We start from the raw sequence: 22,542 nt of genomic DNA, 5'->3' as shown, positions 1-22,542 counted from the left end.
AGTTCTCCTTCCCACCTAGTTCCCAGTTACTGTGGCAATTGCAATTAAATGAATAGGAAGTCTAATTATTAATCGTTTTTGTCCACGATGCATCTAGCACCACAGAAAAAGAACTGTCTCCTCCAGCATTTTCTTTCAACAGGCTCTTAGCTGTGTGTGTGTGTGTGTTCACTCGCAAGGCATTACACATTCTCACAGGAATGAAATGTGTTTTGGTTGGAAATAGTCCCAGCTGAACCAAAGGGTGGGCATTTGATTCCCTGATGAAAAGCCAAATCCACTGTCTGCAAAGGAGCAATTTTTTTTTTTTTTAAAGCAAAGGACCATTTGCTTCCAGGCCCAGAATCACATGGATTTCAGCCACAGTTCTGAGTAGCTTGGCAGTGCCACCCAACAGAAAGGGAAAATGACTTTGAGTTCTTTATCCACAAAAGAACTCAGGAAACAACTTCAAATAATTCCCCCAACCCAAGACAACATTTTGAGCAGGATTATATAAAGAGGTACCTTGGCAAGATGCTTTAAAGAACATTTAATGTAGGAGAAGATGTCACCATTTCAGATCACAGAGAGGAAAACAAATATCCAGACTTCTTTCCTTTTGTGTGTATGTGTATGTCCCTTTCCTACCCCTCCTCTCTCTCTCTCTCTCTCTCTCTCTCTCTCTCTCTCTCTCTCTCTCTCTCTTGTTCTCACTGTCTCTCTCTGCCACTTAATTATACTGTAAAAATCAAGCCAGCAGGAATTGCTTCTTCACATTTAATCATTATCCTCCCTGGCTGTTGCAATTTTTTTTTTCTTTTTCTTATTATAAAGAAATTTTTCTTCCTATTGCCTATACTACTCTCTAGCACATTAACTCTCTTCCCTGTGACAAGCCCCTAATCCATGTTTCCCCCTGAAATCCATAGCACTTAATGACGATCATTCTCACTTTGCAAAAGCTTTAGAAGGAGACTTTTTCAGATCCTGCCTAAATCAGGCTTCTCAAGTCATCTGATGAGCTTAGATTGGCATTCAGGTCTCTTGTATTTGATTAGCAGATCCAGTGGCCTGCTACTACTTTTTGAGGCTCTGTGATTTTAGCAGGGGGGAAAGGGCAAAAAAGGAAAACAAGAGTAGCTATCTGGATAATGGCAGGAAGCAGCCTGGGAAGGGAACATAGACCTGCCCCACGCTCTATCACTGAATACAGTCATTAGCCATAGCTGCCTGGTCATTTGAAATGGAGACCTTTACACCTCTGATCGTAGGTAGCCTCTGAGTTGAGGCCAGTAAATAAGAGACTATTCATCTTCCAGCAGGACTCGGAATTAGTCATCCTAGCCTTGTGGTTCTCCCTTCCTGAATCTTCCTGACCTTTCTGCCTCTTAAACAATCAGTACTGCATGACTATGGTGTTTTTAGGTCTGTGCTTGCTGTCCTCGCCCAGGAAGAGAAAAACATGATGCATTAACTACAGTCCTAAGAAAACAGGCTCTGATCTGAAAGCAGAAGCCATTGTGTCTCCCACAAAGGATGCTGATGACACTCTCCTTACCTTACCTCACACTCTCAAAGAACTTTTATTCCAGACATATGCTTTCAAAAACTCGTACTTTACCAGGCACTAATTAGATTTGGGATTTCCAATATTCCCTCAAATTAATAGCCAACACGTACCCAAGAGTGTTAAGCTGAAGCCGTATATCTGGCAATACAGAGACAGTCTACTACTATAATGACAAAACCAAAACCTGGGGATGAGATTTCACCACTGTTCTCCTCTGCCCTGAGGAATCAGATGGTGTGGAAGGGAGGAAAATAAAAAGAGAGAAAATAACAACAGCAACAACAACAACAACAACAACAATAATAATAGCAACAACATTATAGAGCATGCCGTTATTTCACTAATCCTTTCAAATACTAGAACAAATCTTAAAGAAGTATTTTTTGTTATTGTGTTCATGGTTAATATCTGTGGGGTGTGAATTACAATGTTTTGTTAACTTGTTCAAACATGGAGGCTTTGGGAGTAAAACTGAGATTGGGACTTCTTATGGCAGCATGTGTGTTCTCCATCCTCACCATCCTCTCCATCCTCACCATCCTCTCCATCCTTACCATCCTCTCCATCCTCACCATCTTCACCATCCTCTCCATCCTCACCATCCTCACCATCCTCTCCATCCTCAAAATCCTCTCCATCCTCTCCATCCTCTCCATCCTCATCATCCTCTCCATCCTCATCATCCCCTCCATCCTCTCCATCCTCACCATTCCTGCCTCCTCTTCACCACAGCCTCATCCTGACCCATCCCCAACCTTCATACAAGGCTCTGCCCACACTTTTTCCCTGACACTAGGTCCAGCCCAGGTCCACACAGCTGATGAAATTTCACTAGCCAAGCCATACAGAAGGAAAAGTATCTATACTACGACAGGGTTGTTCCTATATAATGAGGCATAAATTGGAAAATAAACAAACAGGAATACTGCCTCTTCCAGAAAATACCACCCTTGGTAGGTTCTTAGGGCAGTGGAGGTGAGACCTGTTATATGGAGTGGCCTCAAATCCATCATCTTGATCTTCACCCATTACCAGAGCTCTGAGATTACAGCTTTGCATGGCTGGGCCATGTCTATGGTCCCTGTCTATCACCTTCCCTCACCCTCATACTGACTTCACTTGAAAACTCCTGTCTTTGATTCATACTCATGGATAACTCATTTCCACTATCAACCATTGTCTGATCCTTCCAGCCATGAATGACATCCCTATTCGAGGCTCTTCCAGCCTCAAGTATCACTGAGCGCACATTTATATTTCCTCACCTTTCTTTACTGGCTTTTAAAATCCCAGTCATCACGTCTGATTTATTTCCTATGTTATCCTGGGCCTTGCATGAATAACTTGAAAAACAGAGTGCTGGACTGAATAAAGAAGTATTGCTACTCTTGGTGGCGTCAAGCACTGAGTTCCAAGGTATTTTTTATAGGAAAAAAAAATAGAGATGTCTTCCCTCTGTAAACTCTACAAAAACCATCCAAGATGAATCAACAGTCCTGTCTCAGCCCTTTCTTGTTCTATAATTTTTTTCTCTTCCCCCCCCCCACCTTTTTAAAACCAACACAATTTTTAGATTAATGACAGCATCATGGTCATTATTTCACCACTTCAGTAGATGAGTATCTGAGACAATGAATAGCAAGACTGGCCGTCATCTAATCAAGACCCAAGCGGCACTTGTCATGAGGTGTGATGGCAGCCACCCACTTCGCAACATTATTGCTATTAGACGGAAGAGGCATTAAGGGGGTGGGGAGTTGTTAAGTAGAATTCTTTAGACTGTAATTTTACCCTTCACCACTGATTAATTTACCAGCCGCACATCCTTTGCTTCAGGGTATATGGATTTAAAAAAAAAAAGTGAAATCCATGCTAACTATGTGAATTTATGCACAAACAATTCTTTTTGTATGTTCTACCTTACAAAAGTCGCTAATTCAGAACATCGCTTTTAATCACCCCAATCAATACTACTGATTAATCTGCAAGGTCTTCGGAGTCAGATAACTGGACAGACCAATTTGCTGGATAGCTTTTAACATAATGGATAGGATATTGTGTTGGTTCCCAGACAGATTAGGGTCTATTGAGAATAGATGTTTGTTTGTATTATTTTTCTGTAGGACTAACCATAGAACTTGACAGCATATTGTTGAGTATGTGTGTTGAAATATTCAGTAAAAACTAAAAATGAGAGAGGAAAAGCATCAGCTACTAACAAAATACCCTCCTTCTAAGTCCCAACATTCCCAAAAGGAGCCATTTCAACCCATTCTGATGGGGCCTCAACAGATTTTGATAATCTAATATGATGAAAGAAGCTAAACTCACAGTTAGACTATAAACAGCTACAAATGACTTCATCTCAATTTAATGATCACGGAGGAAAAAGTGCCTCTCTCCTGGCATCTGTGCGTAAAACCTGACAGTGGAACACTGGATTTCAGCCAATACTCTGGGATTGAACCAATTGCTATTGCCAAGAAAAAAGAACCACTGTGATTAATCAGTCATAAACATGATCACAGCGCCTGGAGAACCATAGGTATCCTTTACAGAACTGGCACAAAGATGATTTCTTAAGATGAAATGGGATGCTGTGGAGCCAGAGGGAGTGGGGCACTCCTGTTATCTCTGCCCTCAGTAGCTTGGCCCAAGGTTCTAGGCCAACCTAAGCAACATAATGAGACACTGTACAGAAAGAGCAGGAAAGAGAAGGATGTGATTATGTGCAAACAAAATGTTGTGGTTCATCAGACATCCCTTTCCTCAGTATCCTAAAACTATTACTAGCTTTCAATTGGGGACCTAACTATACTAAAAGCTTAATGTATCCAGAATATGGTTATATCAAGATATATTGAAGTGTCTTGTGAGCCATCCCTAGTTGTAGCTTCCTGCAAAACAAAACAAGAGAAGAATAAAAGAAAGAGAGAGAGAGAGAGAGAGAGAGAGAGAGAGAGAAAGGAAGAAAGCAGTTTCAAAATCTGATTCATGATGAGACTCTTTATTTCTCATTTATGCCCTCTGTCCACCTGTTACACGAAAATAAATGAACAAATAAGTAGTAACAACCAACCCAATCACTTGGAGCAACAGATTGCTTATCCTCCAAGTGTCAGAATAACGATCACTTCAATCGTGTGTGAATTTGAATCCAAGAGAAAGAATAGATCACATCATTTTTCTTCCTGTGTATCAAGATGGACATCTGGGAAGTAGTTGGCAAATGCTGTCACACGCACGCCTTCAATTTTCTGTCTTCTGCCATGCTGTTGGCATCCATCCATTAAACACACACTAGAGGCTAGTATGTATGAGAACAAGAATAAACGCTGCTTTTCATTACACAAATAATGAACCTTGGGCTCTAAAATTCAAGACTCTATTTCACTACCAACATGAAATACTGGGGTACTACAGTGACTCACCAGGTAAAGATGCCCATCAGGAAGCCTGAGGGCCTGGATTCAATCCCTCAAATGCACATGCTAGGAGAGGACTACTAGCTACTTCAAATTGACCTCTGACCCCTACATGCCCCCCCACCCCCCCCCCACTGAAATGTTAGATAAGTGTAATATTTAAAGACATGTTAGGAAGGATTCTCATCTCCTCTGGTTTGATACTGCAGCTTTGTTTGTTTACATTTAGTAAGGCTTGTCTTTAGAGCTCAGTATCTGTCACACCTTTGTTACAACGCTGTTAAGTCTCAGAAAAATCCAGACACCCATAGTGTATAATAAATAACCCGGGAGGAAATTAGAACCTCAATAAAAGCTTCGGTCAGTTTGTTTGTATTCTCAAGACTTACTACTCCTAACTAACTCCTTAACAAGGCATCTTAAGATTTGATTAAAGACTCCTCAGCTAAGTTATGCAAAGTGCTCAGCCATAATAGGAGAATCTGAACTAGAAGTAAAAACTTCCTTCCGCCCTCCTTAGAGCTACCAAAATAAAATGCAGTCATCTGGCCCCTTTACCTCCTGTGCTACAATGGATTAGAGGTGGTGCTAAGCGGTCTCTCTGGGTTCGTGGGGGGTCTCAGACAGGTCGCAACCCCCAACCCCTTCGACTTTCCCTGTCTTCAGCTCAATTGTTACAAAGTCTGTTCAGGTAGAGAGTTTTAGCTGGAAGTGGGATAACCTAAGTGCTGAGGTCACCCAGGAATATAACTTTTCCTTTTTTGCTGACCACAAATAGTGAAGATGCTATTTTGATGGTTAATAATTAAATGTAACTCCGCCTCCTTCCCCTTTGGGCAGACAAGGAAAACAGCAGTGGAATAGCACAGTCTGCAATACTGTGGTTGTGGAGGAATGAGTGCAAACGTGGCCTCCTCCCTCTTGGAACCAAACCTATATCATTTGGAAAACTTGGATCCACTGTGCGGAAGCTGAGAAACCCACTGGGCTTCTGCTGGTTTGGGAGCCAAATGCTTCTAACAGCCTGCTGCCTCCCTTTCCTTCTCCAACTCTTCCATGAGCATCTCTTTCCTTTGCCTTTCCTCCAGAAGATTGAATTTCACATTCTGGAATTTATATTTTGCATAGCCCGTGCTTAAAGAAGGTTTTTTTTTTTTTTTTTTTTTTTAATTTTTTCATCTTTCTTTCTTTCTTTCTTTCTTTCTTTCTTTCTTTCTTTCTTTCTTTCTTTTTTGTGGCAACAACCAGACCTCAAGCTTGGGGACTTTTCTCTGACAACTTGCCTTAAGGTGATTAAAATGTGGGTAGCTGAGCTGGGCCTGCTGAGATATGCCTGTAATCCCAGCACTGGAGGCTGAAGCAAATGGTTCACAAGTCTGAACCCAGACTGAGTTAAATATCAAATGGCAAAGCCAGAAGGGAGGGGAGGAGAGAGGGAGGGGCTTAATCCCTGTTGCTACTGATCTAGAAGGTCTGCATTTTGTAGTTTGAACCAGGAGTAGGGAAACAAAACCCAGGAGGAATGGAACTACCAAGAAAACAATTGTGCACTCTACCCAAACAAGATCAGGTACACCAAGATTTTTAGTGTGGCCTCGTGCAGGGTTGAAGGAAAAAGACAAGAGTTTTTAGCATAGAATAATAGGTTAAAACAAAGAAGAAACTCCATAATTCTACAGTTATGGGTTTGTGTTAATATATACAGGAGAGAAATAACTCTCATGAGAGGAAAAGAAATTTAAATGGAATATGGTTGAATACTTCAAAAATAAAGACAAACAAAACCAGAAAGCACACAAAATCCCAGAAATTCACAACCAAAAGTGTTTCTCAGACTCTTCAACCACTCATGAGCTTTTCAGTCATCTTTATGCCATTCCTGGTAATAAAGAGACATTGAGAGTGCCGGGTTACTACAGTGCAGCTGATGCTGGCTTGCCAGTCTGGAGATGCCAAGGATAATGACATATGATTTCAATTAAGCCCACAGTTGCACAAAATATTCTCTCTGCAAGATGGAGACTTCAAGGAGCATGCTAAGGAGGCTGTGATTTACCATGACCATTTCAATACATTTTCCCTCAAAGGTCCCCAAGAACACACATCCCCTAAACCTCCATAAGTTCATATTTGACCTTTGTCAAGGCAATAACAGGCTGAAAAGTGGATGTCTAAAGGAAACACCTAACACCCCTCTTAAGACTCAACAGAAATTCATGCGATTAATAACTATGTTGTAGATACCTTGACTTACATTTTCTAACTGTTGAGGTTTTGTCCTGTGGATAATGTCATCTCTCTCGCCAATTTATCCTCAAAACAGCTCTGTGAAAATTTTATTAGCCAGAATTCCTTAAAATATTTTAAATACGAGAAATTCACATTTAAAGATACCATCTTATGAATGCCAAGCTTACATAGGTGTTACATTAGCTATACTAAGAATAAAATTCTATAATCTTTTGGGTTAGTCATAGAATCATATCCCAGAAGCCTTAAGTAGTCAAATGTCTGAAGAGTACCTCTGATAAAACACTATTTGTTCCAATTCTGTATAAAGATTGTATTGAAGTGCCAACTAAGGTTATAGTTTGATAATTATATTTAAGGAGAGTTCACAAAGAAAAAAATGATTAATTAACTGAAATGATGTCTTGACACATAGTCAACTTAAAGTAACTCCTAATTCAAGTTGCTATCAATCACCAGTATCAATGGGTACCATCCCATGTGCAGTCACTGAAGGTAGATGCTGATGTGAATGTACATCATGCTGGCAGGAAGTGCATGCTGACAGGATCCTGATATAGCTGTCTCCTGAGAGGGCTGTCAGAGCCTGACATATACAAAGGTGGATGCTAACAACTAACCATTGGGGTTTCCCAATGGAGAAGTTAGAGAGAAGAGTGCTGGAGCTGAAAGAGTTTGTGGCCCCATGAGGAGAGCAATACCAACCAACCAGAGCTCCCAGGGTCTAAACCACATAGGGAGGGACCCATGGCTTCAGTTGTATATGTAAGGGAGGATGGCCTTGTCAGGCATAGGTGGGAGAGGAAGTCCTTGGTCCTGTGAAGGCTGGATGCCCCAATGTGGGGGTATTCGAGATTGGGGAGGAGGGAGGGATTGGGTGGGTGGGGCACATCCTCATAGAAGCAGGAGGAGGGGGGATGAGATAGGGGGTTCTGGGTGGGAGGAATGAGGAAAGGGGATAACATCTGAAATGTATAAAAAAAAAAAGTAAAGAAAACGAAGGACTCGTGACTCTCAAATTAAAAGTGTGGATCATATTAGACAGGACACAGATGTCCTCCAAATACATTTGGATTATTAACCCTCTGACTTCTGTACTCAACCATAGCCAGTTTCTAAGGCTCTCCCAACACTTTCAAATGGATAGAAACGTATGAGCTGCTCTGCTGGTATATTCTGTTTTACTACTTGCTGTAATTATATAACAAGATAACAGGGTGACGTGTGTCATAAAAGCACACTGTCAACTCAAAAGTCTCAGTAGGACAGCAAAGTCTCTGAACCAACCCACAGTACAAAATTACCACAAAGAAATTCAACAGAAAGAAACCTGTCCTTCACAAAGTCTGGAGTGTGTGCCTCTAGTCATCAAATACCATGTAAACATTTCATAAAATAGATGAAACTTTGAATACTAGGAATTGCACATGATTTTTCTACCAAAAGAAAGGTAATTAAGGATATGGGGGGTCCTCTGTCACAGCTTCTTCATTTTACAAATGAGGAAACCAACATCCAGAGAACACTATTTCTGCTTTCAAGGTTCCTCAACAATTCAGTCAGCCAACCGGCAAAATGAACAGACTTTTAAATTAGACTTATTTCAGAAGCATAAAATTTGCCTTAGCATATAATCTGTGCTGTGCTTTGGTACTTAATACAGGAGCAAAACTTCTGGGAAAATGGGTCTCAATCCCATTCTCCAATAACAGCTTCTCATACTCAACCCTAACAACTATACTTTGGCAGGGTTAGACTGGTTTGGTGTGATATGATTTTGTTTTGTTTTTCTTTATAGGGCAAAGGGTATCTTGTCTAGCTTCCAAATTTTGCAATGGGGAACTGAGAAGTAGGAAACAAACAAATTTTCTGTTTCATAAACCTTGTAGATATGAACACAGATATGCGGCATCTACTCAGGGTGGACAGATGGTCGTTTTCCAACGGATAGCGTAAAAGTCTAGTTTAGAAGATGAAATTTGAGGAATGGCTCAAAGGATTTGCCATGTGAGTATCAAGGGAAGAAGTTTGTAGGCAGATGCATTTTCTTGGATTAACAAGACTAGTGGAGTTGGTGCTGGGCAACAAATGTGACAGTTGAGAGAATTGTCAACATGGCAGCTAACACAAAGCCAGGTCATGAAGAGCTTTGATACCAACACGAGGACCTCCACAGTTACACTGACTGAACTACACAGCCTCCTCAGGTTCTGAGCAGAACTTCTAGTTCTTCTCAACGGGTCGACATGAGGGCTTCTTTTACGGTGGACTACAGTGGACAAAGTTTGAAGCACAGAGGCTATCCGGAGCTCTTGTAGTGAGTCCAAAAACAAAGAAACAAAACAACAACAGTAAAACCAAGCTGGAGGAGCTCAGGCTGAAATAGTAGATCAGGGTGGCAAGCAAGGTTAGACTACTTAAACTGCACATCCTACAAGAAAGAAGGTAAAGAACAGAGAGGTTAAAGGTAGCCCCCAAGTTTCCAGGCTATGCAAGCAGAAGGATGAAATGACGGATAGAAGTGGAAAGATGTGGAATAGTGTGTATGCCAAGATCAGCTCCATGTTGGATATGTGATGCTTGTGACACCTGTTCTGCACAAAGCAAGTATGCAAGTGGACATTAAAGTGACAGAAGAAATCGAAATTTAAGTTCAATTTGCGGTCAGCTGCCTCATCATCCTCACTATCAAGAGACACCTATTTTTCTGGTTGAAAATACAACAATCATGTTTCAACTCTTTTCTTATATATTCATTAGATTGTTCCATACACGGCCATAGTAATTGTATGAAGTATGAGCCCATTCCAAATTCCTGGATAGAATGCTGTTTTAGTTTGACATTTAATTACAATTATCCTCACATATCATGATCATAGAAAATCAAGAGATGTGGCTGGAAATACACAAGAACACATGAGACCCTTAGCACTTGGCCAACAGTTGATAAGATTTGACCATCTACACATAAAGACAATCACGCACTCTCCCTAAAATAACATTTCAGAAAACATCCGAGATATATTTCAGGAATATATATCTGTTAACAAAACAGTGTAATTATATATTAATTAATCAGTGTGATTATATATTAATTAATTTATTATTACTTTTTTCCACTGGTTATTTTGGCTGACATCTTCATGATAGTCACTGATAAAGGCACACATACCTTGGTTTCATTTCCTTCAAGAGAGTACATGCGAAATCCTTAATGAGATCCCTGTAAATACATTTGTATCTCTTACTTACTCAAAAATTTAAATAACCATCTCCTCTTAGGTTTCGGGACCATACTCCTTTAAATAAAAAGGATTGATTATAGTTAATATCTAGTCACAGAATAAATGAAATCCTCTTGATATGTCTATTCTAAACAAACAAACAAACAAAAAAACACAATTAGAATGAATTTAAAGGAGACATTCAACATACCAAGAATCATTGTGAAAGAACTGAAATCCACTGGTGCCCTCCATAAACACTTGATAGTTAATTCTTGTGCTGAGTTGATTGACTTTTCTTTCTCCTCAAATTTTGCTCCTCACCTCCACAAAAACTTATTTTTATTTAAAGGAAATAGAAGGCTTTTACCAGGACCTACCAATATGGGCCACTTACTCACAAAAACATGAAGAAAGCAGCCTGGGTCATCATCTAGAAGTATTATAAGCATCTGGATAAAGACTTTCCCCTCAGCATATGTTTGTTTGAGGGAATCCCCAGCAAAAGTCTCTGAACAAGGTAGTAGGATCCATCACAGATCTGGTGAGCTGACTGACAGTTCCTTTGAGAGGTGTCTCCATGTTGTTGCAGATGGAAAGAGAGATACAGTTATGTGCTTGAGGCCTCACTCCTGCATCAGGGCAACACAGAAGTAGATCCTGATTTAAGGCAATGCTTTAGTCATCTCTGTAACCTGCAGGTCACTCAGCCCCTAAGTTGGTGTTAACTTCAACATGCCACACAGAGCCATTTGATCTTCCCTGCTATTTTGTAAACATTTCAATAAACCTTGACACAACTTAAAAGATAAAGGGGGCAGAGGGTATAAAACAATGACAACCCAAATGGGGGCAGCTGTTAGACTTATTTTGTTTGGCAGAAAAGGTAACTAAAAACATAAAGGCATGTGGGAGGAGGCAGAAAAAACAAACAAGATTTCCAACGACATAAGCCATCCAAACATGCATAGCAGAAATCAAAACAGTTTCAGCAGCGACCTTCATCAATGAGTAAGCAATCTGTAGACGACATGTGTTCCCCTTTTCTATTCTCAGTGTGACAGACTCGACTGCAATGTGTCAGTCATTCAATTAATTAACAAACCACCTAGGCTCTGGTTCTGGGTCTGGTTATGCTAGGAATTGTAGGACCAGTAGAGGACCATCTCGGGGCTTCTAACCCAGTGTCCAGGATACGAGATAAGATGGACCATTGGAGAAGGGTAAGCGCTCCTCCAAGGGTACCCGGGACTTCTTCCATAAATCTCACTGCCACCACCAATCACAATGGGATCTTTTGCCAGTGCCCCTCTGAGAAGCACTTGCCGCTTACCTATTCCCTGGTGTTCAGAATCCTGCTGCCTGGGCAGATGGTGGTGACTTCTTCATTTCTTGGTGTGTGCCTTCATAAACTGCTTGCTCGGAGAAATTCATCCCACGTAGATGTCTGCACCCATGTTCAAGCTACTGGAAAGAATAAACCATGTTGTCTGTTATTATGAAGCTGACCTCCTGAGTAGGTTCAGGTATGAACATGAATAATTCTCAAATATATCACCGCAAAATAGCACATCCCCAAAAGTGATGTCTAAATGACATTGTTTGAACAAGCCAAGGTTAAGGGAGGAAGCATTCAATACAAACAAAAGGACTACAACGTAAATGAATCAAATCTGAGATAGACTATTGCAGTGCTCAGAATTTCAACAAGCAGAGAAGACGAAAAAAGGCAATCCAATCTAGAGAGAAAGGCAGCAAACTCACAGATATAAAACAGAGTAGAGTGCAGGAGTGGCCAGGACCCCAGAAGAGCTGGGGCATGGAAGGAACACTTCCCCCAGTCTTTCTGTTTGTCTGTGGGTGCTTTTGAAAATGTATTTTCTGAATATTGTCACCTCTATCACTTTCTGAATGTATTTCAGTAATGAAGTACTAGGGGCTGAGGAGGTAGCTAAACCAGTAAAGTGCTTGCCTTGTACTCTTAAAAAAAAATAAGGCAGATGTAGCAGTCAATGTTTATAATAATGTTTATAATTTCAGCATTAGGGAGAGGAAGACAGATGGATTCCTGGGGCTACCAAACTTGGTGAGCTCTAAGCCAGCTAGAAAACTGTCTCAAAAAACGAGAGAGAGAGAGAGAGAGAGAGAAAGAGAAAGAGAGAGAGAGAGAGAGAGAGAGAGAGAGACAGAGACAGAGACAGAGACAGAGACAGAGACAGAGAGACAGAGAGAGAGACAGAGAAACAGAGAAATAGAGAGTGACAGAGAAACAAAGAGGCAGAGAAACAAAGAGGCAGAGTGAGAAAGAGAGAGAGACAACACCTGAAAATCAACAGTTGCAGACATTGTCCTCTGGTTTACACATGCACACATACGTGCACACACCTGCACACATACCTGCACATGCACTCACATGCATGCATATGCCTGCACACACAAACATGCACATACACATGCATACCCATATGCACATGCATTATCTCTCTCTCTTCCTCTCCCTTACTCTCTCTTCCTCTCCCTCGCTCCCTCTCCCTCCCCTCCTCCCTCTCTGATGGAGCACTAGTTAGAGCACCTGCGTGAGCATGAGTATGCCACACTCTTTTTCTGTCATTACATTCCCTCTTTTTCTTATGAACTGGGTGAGATAATCTTGTCTTACAAAAGCCTGGGGTCTCACAATGTCCCACACCACACACACTGTAGCACTCCTTTTAAGGGACTGTTCCTGGGACCTAGTAGGTACCCTGAATGGTGCTCAGACAGTACAATGACAACCAAAGTCTTTATTTCAAGTTAGTAGTTGCTTCTTGACAATATCACCACAGGTCACTGCATCATGTGAAATTGAATATGCCATGACACTTTTGAAAGGGTTCTCTTGTCACAAAGTACCGACACACGTATCAGCATCATCTGCAATACTTAACTGGATTTTAATGTTTGGTTTGAGATTTCTGTTAGGGAAAGATGGTATATCGCTTTTATTAAAAAATAAGGCACAACATCTAACACGGCTGTTATTGCTTCCTGTAGAAATATTACAGTTTCTGAACGTTCAGGATAGCACCCATAAATTCTTAAAATTAAGGAGGACAAAGAGGAAGTACGGCAGGATAAAGGAATGGCTAAGCAGTAAGACTCCTCCATTTCATTTCCTCTCCATATCTGGAGGAGGTCTTCTGCAAAGCCCAGAAGTTCAGAAACTGAGATAAGAAACTTATTGTTTTTAGCTCATAAGTCAGCACAAACTTATAATCTATATTAAATTCGGGCTCTAGTTCTTAAGTACTCAACTTAAAAGTTGGAGTGTCTTCCCTCTATAGGATTGGACCATTATACTAACCTTTTCAGAAGCACACAGGCTCGGTGAGCTTGGCCTCTATCAGGATGTCTTAGGAGCATCTATTGAGGCACAGTCTAGACCAGTTTTTGTTTTCAACTCCCATTAAGACAGAAGTTTGATTTCAATTCTTTTCCTGCTACTTCCCTAATAGTAATCAGATATTACTTAAGATGTGTTCAACATTCCTTTTTCCCAATAGGAAAGGAGACCTAAATCCCAGCAAAAGAAATTGTATTTTGTATGGATCACGCTAGCAGAAAATTGAACTAGAAACATTTGGTCTGAGCAAATAAAATAGTTATGCTCCAAACTGTCTGAGCACCTCCTATTAGGACAATGCTTGACACAGGACTGATATAGATCACATAAAGTTTATGAGATGGGCAAGAAAACCAGACAGAGTCTCTCATGTTGACACGTGAGCTAAGACTGCAGGACATCATAGAAAAGGCAGTGGTTTGAAAACTGAGAAACCTCTGCTCTTCTCAAACTGCATGAACATAGGAAAGTCCTTAAATTCCTGGACCTGTTTTCCTTGTTAACTAAATGAAAGGCTATCCTGGCTGAATTCTCTAAAAGAAAAATACTGTAATTAGACTTATTGTTGACTTTCAAGTCATAAACAAAAAAGAAAGAGAAACGCTACAGCTAATTGCCACAGAAAGTTCCAGAAACAAAAAACAGAGAGGGAGGAAAGGAAGGAGGGAGGGGTGGAGGACAAGCAAGAAAGAGACATAAGAGTTGTAGGTCTTGGCTTCCTCATCTTCTCCCTCTGTGGTTTCCATATGGCATAGAGAAGTGGAGGAAGGAAAGCATGAGAATGAGGCTCAGAGGGGACCCTGAAAATTCTTCAAAGAGAAACTGTATAGTCGGACTCCTTGTCGCCCTACTTTGGCAGGTCTTCTGCAGAACAATTGTGTGTAATATGATTCGCCTCCTTCAGGGGAAACAAAGTTCTCAAATCCTCTCCACCATGGGTCCTCTCACCTCAATAAGCCTCTGAGCATGTAGAGTGTATTGACATCCCTCAGGGTATATTTCAGAACTATAAACAGTTCTTAACCTCAATATTGTGGAACAAAGCATCTTCTTTCCATGGGGGGAATGTTGGGAAACCCCAGTTTGGAGAGGGGGCTTTTCCCTCGTGTCCTTTAACAAATATTTGCTTAGGACTTAATAAATTTGAATGATTATGAAATTCTTCAACACTTCCTTTGACCCTCACCACCTGAAACTAACATTCATTACCTTGCATTATCTTCCCCCTTGGACTATAGGCTGATCTTGGTGACTGTGTTTTAATTAAAAGAACATGGAGAAAATGATAAGTACCTTGATGTAGTTAACAGAAGAACCTGAATTCCAAGTTGCTTGGCATCATAGTCTTTCAGTGCCTTAATCTAGAAGCACAAAATCATGTTGCAAACAGGACTATTGGGAAATATGCAAGACAAGGGACCTCTGGCCAGAAACTACTGTAAGAATACTGATAAACATGAGAGGAAGCTGGGGGGAGAATTCAGCCTTGAAAGAACAAAAGCTAAAGCCAATATTTTGCTGTATGATCAGAACCTGGGCAGAAAACCCAGTTAAGCCATGTCCAGACTGGTGTCTCATGGTAATTGAAATGGTAAATATTTTAAAACTTCTGGACTAGAGGGCAAGTTTACTTAGTAATATGGAACCAATGCAGTTAACAAAGCAATGCGAATCTCAAAGAAAAATGAGGCGGTTTATGGATTTAACATGCAGGGGTATATAAGCTTTAAGTATTGATTTGCTTTGAAGGCATATTCAGAAAAAAAGAAATCTGTTTGCTAGGCTCCCTCCAATTACTCCAAACACATACAAATCTTCAATTACAGTGGACCCCCAAACTGTTTCTGCACTGAACATAACTTTTTGTTGGCCTATATCCCTATGCTTTTAGGAAGATCGATCTTTCATGTGGGCACCAGACAGAGAATGGATAAGTTTATGAATTATCTAAACTAATGAAATTCTTAAGGCTACACTATCATCCACAGACCCTGTCCACTGAAGAACAAGGCTTTGCAACTGCCACCCAATCTGGTTTGGCAACCACATCGGCCAGCTGTACAGAGCTTCTGGCTGAAACTCTTCTCTGTACTGTGGGCTGGAGTCAGGTATTAGTGATGTGGGTAACAACCCTCTCTGTTCTACAGCCTAGATGTATAGAAATGAAGCCTTATGCTTATCCCTCTTCTTTGAGTCAAGCCCAGACATTCAAACAGAAGAAAGCATTAGTGTTGATGGTAGTCAGGACTAACAGAAGCTGTTAGATATAACTATATTTAAAGAACAAACCTTTAAACATATTCCTTCTGGAAAGGGAGAGATAGAAGAAGTAGAGGTGTGGTGGAGGAGGGAAAAGAGATAGCAAAAGAAAGAGGAGGAGATAAAAAACATCTGGGGTTTTCATTACTGCCTAGTAATCATCCTGCCAGTACCTGTGAACCACCCTGCTTCAGAGACTTTCTCTTTGTTTGCATTGCTTTGAAGTTTTCTTGACTTTATCTCCCCATATTTCTCAGTCACCTGGGGTACTCTTTGGTTCAGATGTGCAATGTTTTCGAGCCGGGAAATCCAGGTTTAACTTCCTTGGGGATACCAACCACAGTTTACAAGATGATAAGGAAGACACACACACACACACACACACACACACACACACACACACACACACCCTCCCCTTGTCTTAGTCTCCGTCTCTATGCTGTCTGTGAAGTCCTGTGGTAGAAGCTGCTAACTCCTGGGCATCTACCCAAAAGCCTTCCACACTAGATGCTCTCAAAACGGAAGATGTGATGGACTGGTCTGTACAGATTCACAGTTCAGACCCCAGGGGGCAGGGTTTGGGAGGGTCATCTCAGCTTACATTTTCAACATAACTCCTTCAACACTATAAACCATGAATTACTTTCTGATTTTGAGTCATACACACCTCACCATTGTGAGTTATGTCTTTTCTACCTGAAGCCGTTGTTTCTTGCCTTCTGCTTTAAAGCAATTGGTTGTACATGAAAAGCAACTTCCGAGCTTTGAGGCCTGAGTTCCAGTAAAATACACCTTCTCTACTGTATCAGGGGATGCTTCTTGCTTCCTAATAGCACATCCTGTCACCTTTTCTTAGTGCTTAATGATCCTGTAGAGGACTGAGCTATATTTTCTACAGATTGTATGAGTTAGGAGGACTAGACCTCCTCTTGAACACCACTGTATTTCTAGTATCTGGCAGAGAGTCTGCTACGCAGTTAAGAAGACATACACAGTACTTTAACTGTCCATGATTCCCAAGCATAACATGGGAAGAAAGAAAGTGGGAGGTGAGATTATAATCAATCAAATCTACATATAAACACTAGTGCCTGCAATACCACATGTGCACTGCTGCATACATTTTTTTGTCCCCCGCTCCAGAACTCTCACAAGGCAAGAGGCAAACAGCACACTAGCAATAAGGGGGGCTGGAGTCAGAGCTGGGGACTAGGGACCAGAAGACTGACTACAAGAGATGCAGTATTTACAAAGTTTTGTCTCTAAGACTTGATGATTTATTATAGGTGGAGGCAAGGGAGTTGAAGAGCAAGATGACTCAGAAAATTGGTAAAATGGAACTTCTATGGGGAATAGCTTTGTTTTTGTCTTTTACATCAGAGAGATGAGTAATGTAAACAGTGGAGACTCTGGGTATTCAAGATTGAAGATGCAGCCTTGTTCATTTCCCTGTATCTTGATATTGGCAAACCAGTAAGCTATGGGGACACTCGCACCCCCACAGTCAGAGAATTTGAAATTTGAAAGAACTGCTTTGTAATTAAAATACCAGGAAACAGGTTACATACTGTTGCAAAAACAAGGGGACCAAAATCAATCATCCTTAAATTCTTTAAGGACTAGATTGTGTGTGTGGAATTGAATCACTAAATCATGACCCAAAAAAAAAAATGACAAATCCTCTGGTGGTGTTTCTCATTGTGCCTCACCTTTAGATCACAAATAACTTCACCAAAGTGGAAAAGAAAATTTCTTTCTGGAAAGTTCCATCCTTGTAAAAAAATGCTGGTGGGCATAGGGAGGACACCTGGACTGGAGGAGGACAGTCTTGGGTAGGCGCGAGGAAGCTTGCCCACCCTCTGAAAACATTTTGAAGAGCACTTGACAAGTTGTTTGTGCAGAAGCAGGAGAGCTTGGGCAGAGGGCAGAGGATCTGAAGGAGAGTGGAAATACTGGAGGAAAATATGATTAATGGGGAATGCCTTATTCCTCACTCCACCTGCTTCTTATCCTGATCTGAAAAAGACAAAGGGGTTGAAACAGGTCTTGAACTCAGTAAGGCATGTTTGTTTCCTTCTTTGTATGAAAGGGATCCATTTAGCTTATATTAGTTCCCGCCAGGCTGCCATTACAAACCACTATTAGCTGGGTAGTATAACCAACAGAGACTTTTCTCATAGTTCTGGAGACATCAAAGCTAGGATCAAGGTTCAGCAGGATGAGTCTCTTAGAAGGGCTCACTTCCTGGCCTTCAGATGGCCAGTTTCCTGTGGTGACCTCACATAGTGGAGAAGTGAGTTTTCTGTCCCCCAGTCTCATGTTGGGGGCGAGAGGCAATGCCACAACCCCATTCATGCTAAGTAAGCATTCTGTCCCTGAGCTGCCTTTGTGTATTTTCTTATAACAATACAAATCCAGAATCCCACCTTGTATTCTCATGTGAGTTTCTTTACTTAGCCTTGGTCACCTGCATCAATGCTTTACCTCTAAATTCAGCCCCATCGGTGCTGTGAAAGTACTAGAAAAAGAAGCTGGGCGGTGTGGTCCAGCTAGCTCTCGGCGCATGTTCCCAGATCTAAGTTCCCACACTAACAGCACACCGGCTGGCCAGGAGCACCAGCCTGGGACCCACGAGACATTGGCATGCCTGTTACCGGGCCAGTTAGCTACCTGGTGTCCATGATTCTAGGCATGGGACCTGGGCCAACTCCACCACCCTCATAGTGCTCAACTCAACCCCAGACAATAACCGCCATTCTTGAGGTACCCAGTAGAAAGAAGACTCTTAATGCTTAAAGATTATCCAAATAGATTTTTATATCAGCAAATACTCAATACACAAGATGCCTACACAATTAGAATTGTTAACCCAAATTATCTAAGCTTGATATGAATAACTGCTAGAGACGTGAGAGTAACATCTCCTGACATCTCACTCTCCTTCCTCTCTCCTTCTCCCTCTCTCGTTCCAACTCCCCTTTTCCTGTCCAATCACCAGCTCTAGCCTTTATTTCATAAATTAAGGTGAGCAGAAAGTTCACAAGAAGTCACCTGTATACTGATTTACTCCTCTTCTGCAGCCCCTCCCTGGAAAGTGGAATTATCATCAAAATACAAGACCAGGGCTATCCACAGCACATCAGTAGTTAAGAAGTTAGCTGAGGTTGGAGGAGGTAATAGGACAGTCCACAATGAGGGTGTTATAAAAGATGGGTGATGAGTTGACCAGATGGCTCAACAGGAAAGTCTCCCAAAACCCACATACGATGGAAGCAAAGAACTTACACCACAAAATTGTCCTCTGACCTTCATATATATATATGTGTGTGTGTGTGTGTGTGTGTGTGTGTGTGTATACATACACACACGTATATATATACGTAGATATATATATATATATATATATCCCTCCCATTGCACATGCCTAACCCACCCCTATATGCCATACACACAAAAAAAGATAATAAAAAATAAAAGTTTGCAAAGTTATAAAAAGCACATCCCACAGCCTTCCTTCTTTCCACACATTCACAAGTCTGCAGCTCAGTTTGAAAAAAAGAAAATACATTGGAATTGTCATTTACAGGGCATAGAGAGACAGCTCAAAGAGGGTGCATTGCCCTAGCATGGGATCCAATTCCTGTTTGAAGCCCCCAGATCAGGTGACTCATACACAACTGTAGCTCCAAGGATTCCAATACCCTCTTCAGGTATCTAAGGCACATGCACACATGTCCCAGCCATGTGTGTGTGTGCGCGCACACTCAATTTTTTAAAAAATAAATCAATAAAAGTAAATATTTTAAAATTAAGCTGCTACCTCCATGGTGCTCACTGGAAATCTGCATTGAGAAGGACCCAAAGTGAACCATTTAGACACTCTGGTACCCCACTCATGTTCATCCAGCCAGAGAAAGTCTCACAGGCGAGGCATCTCAGGTGAAGGCAATCTTAGTAAGAATATCATTGGCCTATAGAAAAAGTTTAGTTTGGGAACATGCTGCTACTTTTACTCAACATCAACTGTGTATATAAGGCTCAAATGTTTAGACCAAAGACAGACTTAAGAGGGTCCACTGTTGTATAGAACATACTGTCGGAGTGATTTTGCATTTCCCAGCCCAAATTCTAGAACTTTAAATAAAAATATAAATAGAAAATCTAGATAAATGTAGTCAATTTAAATCACTGAGGTTATTTCAAACCTACTATGATTTTTTTTAAACTCTACCCCCAGTTGATGCCTCTATAAATACAATGGTCACCGTTTATTCTGTGCTACAGTGGGATGTGAGACACACTTGACAAATTCCATCTCCTTTGTTTATTCTTAAAGCTCCTGTTGGGTCACTTAATTTTTTTTCCCCACTTTACAAATACATAAGGCAAAGAGCTTGCCAGAGGCAATGCTGCTAAAAGAATTCCAACTTTATCTGACTACAAATACATCTTCTTGCCTTTATGGTAGTCTGTTCCCCATCCTTAGGGCATAAACATGCATAACTATGACCAGGGAAGAATAGGCTCCACTGGTAAGAGGGAAGTGGAGGGAGGGGAAGATGGGGAGGGGGAGAGGAAAGGAAGGGGAGAAGGGGAGGGGGAAGGGGAAAAGGAAAAGAAAAGAAACGGAAGGGAGGTGAGGGGAAAGAAGCAGAGGAAAAGGGAAGGAGAAAAGAGGAGAGGGGACGGGAAGGAAAAGGAAGGAGATAGGAAGGGGATGGGAGGGGAGAGGAGGGGACTGGAAGGGAAGGGAAGGGAGGGGAAGGGAAGGGAGAGGAGGGGATGGGAAGGGAGAGGAGGGGATGGGAAGGGAAGGGGGGATGGGAAGGGAAGAGAGGGGAGGGGAAGAGAGGGAAAGCACAGTGGTATGTATTCTTGATTAAGTGTATTTATTTTCTAGTGTCATTCTTATAAGTATTTACTTACCCCCCCCTTTTTTTTTCAAATCACCAGAGAAATGCTGAAGAATTGCTCTGCCCTTGTAGTCTCTTGATCATATAATCGTCTTTTTGGTTTAGAATCGCAGGATGAAGAGCCGGGTGCAATTCAGCGTTACTACTTCTAAAGTGTGTGATTTCAGGCAAATTGCTGATCTCCTTCAAGACTCCATCTCAAGGGAATATTATCACCTATGTCCCAGGGAAATTTTGAAAATTACATGAACTGAAGTCTGCAAAAGTGTAGCAAGCCACCACATTAGCTGGAGTGTTTATATTTTTTAAAGTTAATGAAAACACTATCTGTATCTCTATTTCTAAATAAGGGCAAGCAGAAGAGACTGTAAATTTTTTTTTTTTTTACAAAGAACCCCAATGCCCAAGAATCAGGACTCATTACCATATAAACACCAGAGATAATCAAAGTTATTTTCAAGCTTCATTGTTCCAATCTAGTTTATGTCTTTTCTCCCCCAGTTATTTTGATGGGTGTTTCACAACTATGCAGACTTCAATAACTCACTCTAATAATATAGTCCGGGTAATTGTTAGCTTCACGAAATGCAATTGCCTATACTTTGCGTTGTAATTAAAGGCATTACTTAAACCCTCAAGTGGTCTTTGCAAATTTGGAACTGGAAGCTGAATTCATAAATGCTAGAGAGAAATAGGAAACCCTGGAACCCTAAATCAACAGACTCAACCTCCAGTGCAAACAACGTTGAGTCTTTCTCCTCATGGCTTCTAGAAGCCAGACTAGCACTGCCCATTAACAACATTGTTACAAGGACTCAGCAGGAAAACATGTGCGAAGATCTACGGTTTAACATCCAAGATCTACTGTTTAGCATCGAGTCTACTGATGGGAAAGACTTCATGAAGACATTGAACAAAGGAAGCAGAGTTCTATGAGCAAACCTCTTAACTAAGCAGCAGCTTTAATTGTTGAAGGCATCCCAAACGGCCCGGGCCTCTGTGACCTCTTTAAGGCAATGGCGGGTTTTCAAATTGGGAATTCGGGGGTTGGTCAGTATGGCACCATTTGCTTCCTTTGCCACAAAGGTCATGACTTTTGTCAAAAAACTGTTTGAACACAGCCATGTAGAAAGTAGAGCATTACCTTGAGTTGCCAGAAAAAACTGATAAAGCGCCAGCCATTTCAAGAGAGGTTACAGTTGAATCACTCTAGTTTCTGGTTTAAGCTTTCTACCCCTTGTAAGACTTAATTGTCTATCACTGCTAGTAGACATCAAGGTAAATAGCACAGAACTTATATTCTATTCTTTATACACAGACCAGTAAGATATAAAATTTAAATCCCTAAATATATTGAACTAAGCTCCCTTTCTCTGATATAAAAACTTTTGGTTCTTACTTTTTTTTCAATACTCAATTCACTACACATTAACTCCTTTATTCTAGCCCCTAAGTAGTATATTTGGGGCCAGATACACCAAGATGACTGAGCCATGAACTTCATTCAGCTCAAAGATGTCCCTTGAGGGTAGAGCAT

The 22,542-nt window shown here is 41.1% G+C and overlaps 1 long non-coding RNA gene across 1 annotated transcript; it reads right to left on the bottom strand.

The window, feature by feature from the left end:
- Window positions 1–10,606: 10,606 nt before the first annotated feature.
- LOC143434470 (uncharacterized) lies at window positions 10,607–21,194 on the bottom strand. The gene is made up of 3 exons (XR_013103944.1): window positions 21,019–21,194; window positions 11,785–11,918; window positions 10,607–11,083 (listed from the first exon to the last, which is right to left on the bottom strand). It is a non-coding gene; the product is annotated as an uncharacterized LOC143434470 (long non-coding RNA).
- Window positions 21,195–22,542: the final 1,348 nt, after the last annotated feature.

This window comes from Arvicanthis niloticus, chromosome 15 (assembly GCF_011762505.2).
Source record: "Arvicanthis niloticus isolate mArvNil1 chromosome 15, mArvNil1.pat.X, whole genome shotgun sequence".
In the NCBI taxonomy this organism is placed as follows: Eukaryota; Metazoa; Chordata; class Mammalia; order Rodentia; family Muridae; genus Arvicanthis; species Arvicanthis niloticus.
This window is presented reverse-complemented; position numbering and strand designations above follow the sequence as displayed.